Here is a 13235-nt window from a genome sequence, read left to right as displayed (position 1 = left end):
TCGCACACATAGTGCCTTTTTCATTCATGCAAATACGTACACATAGTACAACAAAAAAAATAGCACATCAATTCAATGCCATCGGCTCAATAATACATTATCTATTCGACATTTCTCCACATACAGAATTTACATTTCATGAGCTATGTGTACTCTTGGAATACATAGTAATCTAAGTCTTATTTACTTAGAACTTACATTACTGTCGAACAAACAGCTCTGATCGACTGCTCAACAACCTTCGCTTTCCCCTTATCCGAACTTGGCTCTCTTTGATCTTGAGCTTAATTAAACAAATAAACTAATTCAATCATCTTATCAATTCATCATAACCCAAATTCTATTAATTTCAAACACATATATCATATGGCACTTTCATCATTGATGAATTAAACACATAACATGATTGACTGCACATAGTTCTTAAATTCGACTAGCTTGTCATAACATTTTCATATTAACATCATACCAAACCTAAATTGGACATTCATTTAATTATAGTCAAGCAAATTAAATTTCTCTTCCCACTATCACATACATGGCAACTCAATTCCTTTCATGTTAAATACATTTAACTAAACCATGTCTTAATATAAAGTGCATTCGGCAATAACACAAACCAACTTACCTAAATATTCTATCTCCCATACCTTAATTGAATAGAGTATTTCAATCCTCCCAATTCAATCCAATAGCTTAAAATTTTCCTAATTGAGTTTGTCTATGTCTATCTTATTATTCAACTAAAACAATAATTAAATTCATCTCAAATCCTCCATGACCGAATGTGTATATATATATAACTCAATAAACAACAAATTATTAACCTCCCAATTCAAGTCCACATTCAGCATCCATAAAAAAAACACTTACTAACAATTAAATCATTAATTTCTAAAATTAAGCATAATTTTACCTTACTCCATAATAGCCGATTGAGATTTTTATCCATATTAACCATTCATAGAAACTTTTACTTAGTTCATATTCACCTATAACCATTTCTAATCATATAACTTCAAAACATCAACAATTTAACATATAGGAAACATAACTGAATGCTTCATGCATCACAAATTCAAAAATTAACACATAGGTCATGCTAAGAGCTTCAAAACTAGCTCAATTACACAAAAATCCAAAAGAATCACATGAAATCATACCTTAATCTATACATTCACCATAGTCGAATGCCTTAGCTTCATTTTCTTTTCTTTTCTTTATGGTTTCGGCAAAATGGAAGAAAGGATGGGCGGAACTTTGTTTTTATCACCATTTTCTATTATAAATTCATTATTTCACAATATAAAACCATTATAATATAATGTTTATTTCTTTATTTAACATATAATTTCCACCAACTAAAATAAAGATATGAAAACACATGATTGCATGCATGTGTTGACCGATCATTTACATTCAAAATGGTCCATTTGACATGCAAGTCCCTCATAATACTAAACCATATAATATTTGGCCACTGCACATTTGCCTATCACATTTTCAAGGTTTCTCAAACAAGTCCTTTTTAACTAATTCCACATCCAAATGACAGAAATCAAAACACGATATTTTCACACATGAAATTTCACATATAATAAACATAGAATATAATATTCAATTATTTTCATGACTCGGTTTTGTGGTCCCGAAACCACTTTCTGACTAGGGTTAAAATAGGGCTGTCACAAATAAGTATCCCCTGCCTCAAATTGATAATTTGTTTGATCAGTTGAAAGGAGTTGCTGTGTTTTCAAAAATAGATTTGAGATCAGATTTGAGCATCAGGCAGCTATTCATGAGTAGACCATAGAATTTTAGTCATGCCATTCGAGTTGACTAATGCTCCTGCTATCTTTATGGATTTGATGAATAGAATTTTCAGACTGTATTTAGATCAATTTGTTGTGATATTCATTGATGATATATTTATTTATTCACGTGATGAATCTGAGCATTTGAAACATCTGATAATAGTGCTACAAACTCTACGAGATAAACAGTTGAATGCAAAATTTTGTAAATGTGAATTCTGGTCACAAGAAGTTGGTTTCTTGGGTCATATTGTATCAGCCTCCGGTATCCAAGTTATCCGAGTAAAATTTTAGCTATTTTGGATTGGAAACCTCCGAGGAAAGTATCTGAAGTTCGTAGTTTTATGGGACTTGCTGGTTACTATAAAAGATTCGTAATAGATTTCTCGATAACTGCGACTCCATTAACAAAACTACTCCAGAAAGATGCCAAGTTTGAGTGGTCTGAAAAGTGTTAGAATAGCTTTGATAAGTTGAAAGCTTTATTGACTGAAGCTCCGATTTAAGTACAACCTAAATCGGGTAAAGAATTTGTGATTTGTAGTGGTGCTTCATTAATTGGTTTTGGATGTATTCTAATGTAAGAAGGAAAAGTTGTTGCTTATGCTTCGAGACAGTTGAAGCCGCATGAAAAGAACTATCCGACTCACGACCTTGAGTTAGCTGCTATTGTGTTTGCCTTGAAGATCTGGCGTAACTATCTGTTTGGTGAGAAATGTCACATGTTTTCTAATCATAAAAGTCTGAAGTATTTAATAAGGCAAAAAGATTTGAATCTGCGACAGAGAAGATGGTTAGAACTGCTAAAAGACTACGAACTTGTAATTTATTGTCACTTGGGAAAAGCAAATGTTGTTGCTGATGCTTTGAGTCAAAAATTTTTATTTGCTTTGCATGTAATGAATGCTCATTTAGTTCTATCTAATTATGGTTCAGTTTTAGCTGAATTAAAAGCAAGACCTTTTTTCTACAATAGATTATCGAAGCTCAGAAGGTTGATAATGAATTAATAGCAAAACAAGCTCAGTGTAATTCTGATTCAGATTCTGAATTCTAAATAGATGTTGATGACTGTCTGAGATTCCAAAATAGACTTTGTGTTCCAAGAAATTTAGAGTTAATTCAGACTATTTTGGAATGAAGCTCACAGTAGTAGATTTTCTGTACATTCGTGAAGTACAAAAATGTATAATGATTTGGAACAACTATACTGGTGGCCTGGAATGAAAAGAGATATTTTTTATTTTATTTTGAGATGTTTAATCTTTCAGCAAGTTAAAGCTGAGCATCAATTTCCATCTGGTTTGTTACAATCGATTATGATTCCTGAGTGGAAGTGGGATCGAGTAACCATGGATTTTGTTTTGGGTTTGCCTCTGTGTCCGAGAAAGAAAGACGCAATTTGGTTGTAGTTGATCATTTGATGAAATCAGCGCATTTTATTCCGATTCGATTGGATTACTCACTCGATAAATTAGCTAAGTTATACATTTTCGATATAGTGAGATTGCATGGTGTGCTATTTTCTATAGTGTCAGACAGAGATCTGAGATTCACGTCACGACTTTGGAAAAAGTTGCAAGATGCTCTGGGTACTAAATTGCACTTTAGCATTGCTTTTCATCTGCAAACAGACGGTCAATCTGAGCTGATTATTCAGATACTTGAGGATATGTTGAGATGTTGCATTCTTGAGTTTGAAGGTACGTGGGAACAATATCTACCTTTGATTGAATTTGCTTAAACAACAGTTTTCAATCGAGCATTAAAATGGCACCGTACGGAGCTTTATTTGGTCGCAAATGCCGTACACCTTTGTATTGGACAGAGATCAGTGAAAAAAATTCATGGGGTTGATTTGATAAAAGACATCAAATAGAAAGTGAAAGTGATCCGAGATAGTTTGAAAGTAGCTTCTGATCGTCAAAAATCATATGCAGATTTGAAAAGAAAAGACATTGAGTTTGAGATCGTCGACAAAGTGTTTCTGAAAGTGTCTCTATGGAAGAAAGTGCTTCGGTTTAGTAGAAAAGGCAAGTTGAGTCTGAGGTTGATCGGGCCGTATGAGATTATCGAGCATATTGGGCCAGTAGCATATAGATTGTTGTTACCACTAGAGTTAGAAAATATTCACAATGTGTTTCATGTATTGACGCTTCAACGATATAGATCTGATCCATCACATGTAATTTCACCATCTAAGATAGAAATTCAGCCTGATATGACTTAAGAAGAAAAGCCGATTTGTATTTTAGCTCGTGAGGTTAAAGAGTTGCTAAATAAGAAAATTCATTTAGTAAAAGTATTGTGGCATTGTCATGGCATTGAAGAGGCTACGTAGGAGCCTGAGAATTCTATAAGGCAGCAATATCTGGCTATGTTTAACGGTAAGATTTTCGGGGATGGAAATCCCTAAGAAGGGAGAATTGTAACAGTTCAGTTTTGACCCTAGTCAGAATAGTAGTTTCGGGACCACATATACGAGTCAGAAAAATATTTTAATATTATTTTTTGTGTTTACAGTATGTGGTCAAGCATGTGTGGAAGTTTCATATGAAAATTTGATCATTTGTGTGCTCAAATTGATAAAAAGACTTAATTGCAGAAAATGCAAAACTGGCCTTGTAACGCCCCGTACCCGAGACCGTCGTCGGAGTCGAACACGAGGTGTTAACAGACTTAATTCATTACTTAAACAGCTCAAACAATTTATTTTTAAAATTTTCAGTCAAAGTAGCAATCTGCGTCACAGTCGCTTAAAAATTCATATCTCTAGTTCCAAAACTTGAAATCCAATTCTGTAAATTTTCCCTAAAACTAGACTCATATATCTATTTACTAATTTTTTTCTAGAATTTTTGGTCTAGCAAATTAGTACAGTTTATTAGTTAAAGTGTCCACTATTTCAGGGTTTGACTGCTCTGACCTCTGTGTATTACAAATCAGATATCTCCTTGTACAGAGTTTCAATGACTATGCCATTTGTTTCTAATAAAACTAGACTCAATAAGGAATCTGTACATATAAATCATGACTTATAATTATCTTTGAACTATTTATGGTGAATTTCCAAAGTCAGAATAGGGGATCTAGAAATCACTCTGGACCTGTTTCACAAAAATTTAAACATCTCATAAAATATAACTCATATACCTGTTTTGTTCCATCCATATGAAAATAGACTCATAATTATTCAATTCCATATTTTATTCATCATCTAATTGTATCTCTACTATTTTTAATGATTTTTCAAACTCACATCACTATTGCTGTCTGAATCTATTTTATGGTAAATTTTACCTATTTCATGGTTTCCATGGATTAGGTAGCAATTTAGCATACATAACACCAAATATGATCATGATTAGCCATTCCAATGGCTAATCATTACCAAGCATTTCCATATCACTCAATAACCATATCATAAGACCATGCTATACATGCCATACTCAAAATATACAAGCCATTATGCCAAGATGGTATACGAATAGTGTGAGTGTGCCTCCGATCGTTCCCGATTTCCGAGCTGGCTTGTCAACACTACAAGGAATGAAAATGAGGGAGTAAGCATAAATGCTTAGTAAGCTCACATGCAAATAGCAAGTAACACAACTATATACGCAAACATAAAACATCATTTGCATAATCATCACCGAGACATTCATATCACATTTTCATTTATCATCTTACCATATTGTTGTTATATCGAGTTTTCAACCCGAGGGTTAAGTACATACCTGTTCAAAGTATTCATTTCACAACACTTACCAATACGTCCCTTTCATCTCGAGTATTCCTCCATTTGAGTAGAATTTTACCCGTTGAACACATCGGAATATAATTCGGATACATGGAAAGTTTGCACATAAGTGCCACATATGTAGCCAAGCTACCATGTAACCCGCCCATAAGTGAACTCAGACTCAACTCAACGAGCTCGGGCGTTCGCATCCATAAGTGAACTCGGACTCAACTCAACGAGTTCGGACATTCGCATCCATAAGTGAACTCGGACTCAACTCAACGAGTTCGGATGCCCAAATATCCTAGTGACATGTCACTTGTATCCTAATCCATTCCTAAGGTTCAACGGGACCTTTTTCCCAATCATGTGTCTCAACCATCTTCTACGGAATGCCGTTACCGATACTCGATAGTATTTCACATTTTCCAAGTATATCACATAATTTGACATATTAACAAACAATTATCACAGTATAATATTTCATAATAATTATCATATCATTTAAATAACATTAAAACATTTAAAATAATAACTATGTTACCAACATTTACATATGAACTTACCTCGTATGCGAAAATGGCTACTTTTACCATTTCGTCCACAACTTGGGATTTTCCCCATTTTAGCCCGAATTTTAGTTTTCCTTGCTCTATCATTTAAAATATAGTCTAATTAGGACTCACATTATTCAAATTGACCCAAAATCATATTTTGGAAAAATTACAATTTTGCCCCTAAACTTTCAAATATTTACACTTTTTCCCCAAAGCTCGTAAATTAAACTTCAGCCTATTTTCTTATGTTTTATGACATTCTAATCATTTTTCCCTTCTATGGTAACATCAAATTCTCACTCTAACATGTACTTATGACTATTAGGTATTTTTACCGATTAAGCCCTTTTGCTCGTTTTCACTTAAAACCGAGTAGTACAAGTTGTCTAACATAATTTAAAACCTCATATTCTATCATAAAATACCAAAATACACAAATTTCACCTATGGGTATTTTTCCAAATATGAACCCTAGGTTGAATTATTGCTAGCATAAGCTTAATCGAGCTATCGGGACTCCAAAAACGTAAAAATCATTAAAAACGAGGCTATAACGGACTTAAAATCGAGCTTGGAAGCTTGAAAAACCCTAGCCATGGTTTATCCTTGCTATATTCAGCGATGGGGTTGAAGATGAGCAAAATTGGCTTTTAATTTTGTATTTTAATTCATTTTACCCCTAAATGACCAAAATGCCCTTACTACTAAACTTTCTAAAAATTCCATCCATGTCAAATTTTTGTCCATAGACTTAGAAATTGGTAAAATTGCTATTTAAGACCTCCTAATTAACATTTCAAAACAATTTCATACTAGAAACTTCTAGAATTCAAGTTTTACAAATTATTCGATTTAGTCCCTAATTTCAATTTAAGCACTTTATGCATAAAATTTCTTCACGAAATTTTCACACAATCATGCAATCATATCATAGACCTCAAAATAATCATAAAATAATTATTTCTATCTCAGATTTTGTGGTCACGAAACCGCTATTTCGACTAGGCCCAAAATCAAGATATTATAGGCCTTCTATTTGATTAAGTGCCGAATTGATTTGTCTTATTAAATGTGAGGTCCTTAAGATGCAATTAGACCTTTTGATTTATGAATGGACAATGTTGGACATTACTTAGTGGATTTTAAATGAAATGAAAAAGGTTATATTAGTAAATTATGTATTAATGTTATTATAATTAAAATCAAAGTTAAATTTTAGCTTATTTTCTTTCTTGTTGGCCGATTATATCAAAAGAAAAAGAAAGAACATATCAAGCTAGGGTTCGGCACTAATCTTGGCTAATTGAGGTATGATTTTTGATTGGTTTTTTATACTTTCTACGTTTCTATAATCGCTGCTTCGTATACTATCGAACCCATGCCTCAAATTTTAATTTTGGTGATGATTTTGACATGTGCCATTGATGAAACTATGAGTTTTGTGATGTTAGTTGATAAATTATTGAAGCTTGATGTTAGGTTTAAATGTTTTATTTTTGGATTTTTGATGAAATTGAGTAATTTGGGCTAAATTGTGAAAATATTATTTTGAGGGACTAAAATGTGAAATAGATGAAATGTGTGGACTAGTATGAGTACTAGGAGAATTCAACTAAGCTTGTGTATATGCAAATTATGTGTATTTTGTGATTTTGTGAAATAAGGACTAAAGTTTCGAATGTGAAAATGTGAGGGCCAGTTTGCAAAATGCCCTAATTGTGTGTATATGGATTGTTTTAAATGATATGGTGAATAAAAGGGTTAATTTTGAATACATATAGATCTAGAAAAGAGGAATTCGGATTTAGACCGAGGGAAGTCGAAGAGTGTAGAATAAGCGTTCAAGTCGACAACTTTGAGTACGAGGTAAGTTCGTACGTAATAAATGATTTTAAAGCTATGTTTTAATCTGATGGTAATGCATAAATTGTATAGATATTTGATTACATTCTGAGCATAATGATATTCGTCTATGCTTGGCACTAAGTGTGCGGTTTAATATAGCTTCGGCTACAAATGGCACTAAGTGTTCGAGTTGGCATAGCTTCGGCTATATAAGGCACTAAGTGTGCGATACCGACATAGTTTCGATTAATTGAGATAACACTAAGTGTGCAGAAATCATTCTAGTGTTGGCTAATCTTTAAGCACTAAGTGTGAGAATGTTTAAAGCAGTTGCGATCTTTGGTAAGTGTTAAAGTATTTGAACAAGAAGTGAGGTTGAAAATGAATGAATATGAATATGTTCAGGTAAGTATGATACCTATGTGTTAGATGAAATTATGTTTATAAAGCTCATTGAATTGGTAAAAACTCATGGACTGAGTTGGTATAGATTGGATATATGAATTGAGAAATTATAAATACTTAAGTGTTGATGATTTATGTTTTATATACTGTTGATGTTTTTAATACGAGCTTACTAAGCTTTTGAAAGCATACTTTGTGTGTATATTTGAATTGTTTTATAGATATCGAAGCTAGCACAAGCTCGGGGACCATCAAGGATCATCACCATACTATCGAACTCATTTTCGTACTTTTGAAAATGTAAATATTTTTAAGTATGGCATGTATGGGCTAGAATGTCTATGTATTTAAGCTTTGATATGTATATATGTTATGCCATGAGAGCTGGCTAGCAAATGAAATGTTTTGTGCTTAGTTTTGGTGAATGGTTTGTGATGCCAAATTATGTATGCTTGTAATGGTTATATAGCCTTGTATGTGGTGGTCATTTTGAAATAAGCCAAGTTGAAGAAATGGTAAGTTTAAGCATGAGTTAGAAGGTGCTATAAGTGAGCTATGAAATGAGCATTTTGGCATGTTGTTGTAATAAGAATTTTAATGTATTTTGGTATGGATTTGAATAGGTCATTGAATGGTGATGATTTAGTTATAATGAATCATGTGTTGAGCATGGAATTGGCTGAAAATTTTAGTATAAATGCTGTTTAATATTGCTTGTAAGAATGACCCAAAAAGGGGTGGCAAGATGGCTTAAACCAAGCTTGCATTGTGCCACATGGTCAGGGAACACGGGCATGCCTTATGGCCATGTATGCAAAGCAGTAACCTCTTAAGATCACACAGTTAAGACACATGGGTGTGTCATGTGGCCATGGGCTAAAGTCAGTAGCTAGCTAAGTATCACACAGCCATAGTACACGGGCGTGTCTATTGGTCGTGGGTGAAAGTCAGTATGTATGCCTTATTTTGGCACGACTGGTTCACATAGGCGTGTCTGGTGCCCGTGTGAGGCACATGGCCTGGTCCCACGAGCGTGTGACCTCAACATAATTGAAAATTTTTCTATGTTCTGAAAATTATGGGTGAGCTCGGTTTAGTCCCGACCTTTTCTAAATGTATGTCTTAGGTTTTTGAGACCTCTATAAGGGACAAATTTTTGATTCACTTATGCATTAATACTATGTGATATCTATGATTCTAAATTGATTTGTAATGTTTGCCTGTCTGGTAATGCTACATTCCTATTTCGGCGACGGTTACGGGATAGGGGTGTTACATCCCCCTCCCTCATTCGTTTTGCTTGGTTGAATATCTTTCTGATCCTTCTCCATTCTCCTTCTTACTCTTAATTGCATTTCCCTTCTTCGAGCCTTGGCCGAATATCACTTACCTCCTCTCCTTCTCTACTCATTCGGGTTTTTCTCTATGCTAGTCGATTTCTCTCTTTTTTTAAAGACTGAACCTCTCTACTCTGGTTTAAGGTAATTGATTTCTTTTGTTTGGCTTGTTGAATCTGTGGCACATAGCTAGACTCTACGGTTGCCGTTATCTGGGTTTAGACTCACGATTACTCTTTCTTCTTTCTCTCTATCAAATAGGTGTCCCTTCTAATACCCTCTTTTATTTGCCATATCTGACAAGGGTGTGACTGTTCATCTTGTGTTAGATCTTAGAACGTACCCTTTACAGGCCGATTACTCCATGGTGGTGGTAAGTTGTTGTCAACTGGTTCTAATCATTTACGTTTATAGTTTAGTTAACAAGGTTGGAATGCAATGCAGTTTTGTTCAGGTTTGGAAGGCAGTTGGATCAGTGGTTTAAGTGAGAAACCGTTTGCATTCTCAAGGTGGGTAACAAATTATCATTGTAAGGTTAGGTGCTGTTAGAAGATGTTAACTTTATCGATTAAGGACTAACGTTGCAGCATGTTTGAATCTAGGTTTGACGTTGTGGGGATTTGAGTAGCGTTTGTAAATAGGTGTGTATTCACATCCCTATATTACTGTAAATCGACAAAAGTCGAGATACCGAAAAGCCAAAACTTCGGCATTTGAGGCCTCACGCTCGTGTAGTAAACTGAGCCCACAAATCATAGGCGACAGATTGTAGAGGTCGCCAGGAGCGTTCTTGTGGGCTTGGGCCGTTATTTCCCTCATTGGGCCGAGATGGACCGTAAGTGACCAATAATGGAGTAGGCTTTGGTCATCACATAGTCGCGACTGAATTTGGGCTAAATGGGCTACATGAGTGTGTGGGCCCACTTGGGCCGAGTAATGGGCCTTGGGCCCATTTATACCGTTTTGGCCATATGGGTTATCTGAGTCGTTAGAGACAACTGTAGACCATTTGAAGGGTTATTAACTGTACCGAGACCCCAATATTAGTTAAATGACCGAAATACCCTTAAGGGGAAAAATTACTATTTTACCCCTAACCGACGTAATGACCATTATACCCCTAATGGTAGGTTAATTGATGTGTGTATGAAATTTATATGACTGGTTTGAGTATGACATACTGCACACACGTAATTTTTATGACACGACATACTGCATGGGGTTGGGTTTCTAATTTGGAGGAAGTACTGTATTAGTGGCTTGGCTACATAATTACTGCTCTGGTGGCTTTGCCACGTTTACTATTATAAGCAGCTTTGCTGCGTTATTATTAGCAGCTATGCTGCAATATTGGTGTGTTGGCTAGGTAGGTCAATTTAATCCCCACATGGTGTATTGGTTGGTACGGGTAGTGTGTTGGTTGGATTGGAGTGGGTTACATGACTGCACTATACTGATACTAAATCGGGCTTAGGCCCACACTGATACTGAATAGGGCTCAGGCCCAAACTGTTACTGCAAGCACTATTTACTATTTGACTGATAGGGGGTTACACACTAACTTATCGTAAACTCACCCTTTCTTTCTATCTGTACAGGTAATCCGCAGCCTTAGATGATTTGGTGCTACGATGGATTTGGAGTGGCCACACGACTGCTGTGTCTTGCACTTGATATTATTTAAATTATATTTCACTTTTGGGTTTTAATTTGTAATAAAGTTGTTTGGAGGTTTTAAGTTTTAATTGGGCTTTTGACTTTTTGTTTTAAACTGCTAGTCTAGGATAACACGAGTTTTTAAAATTATCATGGTTTTCTAAAGAACACGAGCTTCCAACAACAAAGTTTTGAAAATGCTTCTGCGGTATAAGTTGGTTAAGTGTACCAAAGTCAAATAAATTGGTAAACGTTTTGACAAGAACTATTGTTGAATAATAAGAAAAGGATTTAAATTCAGTAATAAATTTTTACCGAAAAGACCAATTCTAGAAAGTCACTTCGATGTGACACACCAGATTCGGCCATAACGTCTAGGCTGGGTTTGGGGTGTTACAATTTATGCACAACAAAAGGTCTTGCTAAGGCAAAATTGCTAATCGTGTAAGCAACATCAATCTTCGTCCCATATCATGCATTAATAACTTCATGCTAATTGATCTTTGTTATTAACAAGTAATTCATATGCAAACATTTCTGAAGATTATACTAAGCTTCAAAATATACAAACATGAATCATAGTTTGCATGTATGTCACAACCATAGATAACATTCTTCATTCAACATAATTTCTTATCAATCAAGCAAACAATCATAAGGCTTATTTATGATCTTCATATGTTGAACTTAGGACTTCCTCTCCACTAATGTAGGTGACATAATCATCAAATCAATAATTCTTTTATAAGGTTGTAATGGGGCTTGGTTAAAGGTAGGGATTTTAAGAGATGGGACATTTCGATTTTAAAAATCTTAACCTTTAACTTTGTCTTGGTTTTCTCATAATACAACCTTTCTCTTTAAATAAACCTTTGGAATAGCCCCAAACTTATTTTGAACTCAAGCTCATACATTTTTCCTTTTTGGAGATTGAGCAAACTTTTCTTCACTCTTCCTTTCTTTTTTTTAAGCATGAGCACATACAACTTTTTGAAAATTTCCTTAAGCATTGATTACCAAGACAACTTTAGTTAAGATGGGTGCACAAAATTAGGATAACTTAAAAAGATGGTTTACAATGTTGGTTCATTGCAATAAACAGGCCTTTAAGTTCAAAAGTACAGTTTCAAGGGTCTAATATTATAGGGTTGGCTTGAAAATGCTCAAAACAATCCAAAGGAATAGTGCCTATATCATTTTAGATTTTTATTGTAACACCCCAAACCCGGCCCAGACGTTACGGCCGAACCCGACGTGTCACATTGAAACGTTACTAGTGTAGCCATGTTTTTTTTTAAATCTTTTCTTAGTGTTCAAAGAATATTTTCGTTTTAAATTAAAGTGAATGGAAGCTGTACACCAGGTAGGATACCAGAAAAGAGGAGGTGAGTCTATTAGACTGCTTAAGTACCAAGCTCTCCACGGATCTACTCCTAGACATGCACACCACCATTGCCACACTTTAACTGTGCCATTGTTTAGAAGCAACCATTTCGTTTTATCCATTGAAGTCACTTATTATCCTCTCTTTTTTAAAACATTTTCGTTACGGAAGCTTTGTCTTGTTTCACGATATTTTGAAATAAGATAATTTCTTTTAAAACGCACCCTAGAGCTATTCAATTTCAAACATTTAAATCAATATCATGCCTAAGCTAACAAAACAAACCCAAACAATTAAAAATAATTAAAGCGGCCTTATTACAACTTAAACCCAAAATAATTAAAGTAAATAAAAACTGAGAAAAATAAGTTTGCAGTACGTGTGGCCACTCCAAATCCCTCACAGCTCCAAGTCCACTATGGTTGGGGTTACCTGCATGGATAAAATTAAGGGGTGAGTTTTGGAAACTCAGTGTGTAAATTAACCCAACCATAG

This window comes from Gossypium hirsutum, chromosome A05 (assembly GCF_007990345.1).
Source record: "Gossypium hirsutum isolate 1008001.06 chromosome A05, Gossypium_hirsutum_v2.1, whole genome shotgun sequence".
Lineage (NCBI taxonomy): Eukaryota > Viridiplantae > Streptophyta > Magnoliopsida > Malvales > Malvaceae > Gossypium > Gossypium hirsutum.
The sequence above is the reverse complement of the archived record's forward strand: the minus strand, read 5'-3'. Positions refer to the sequence as shown.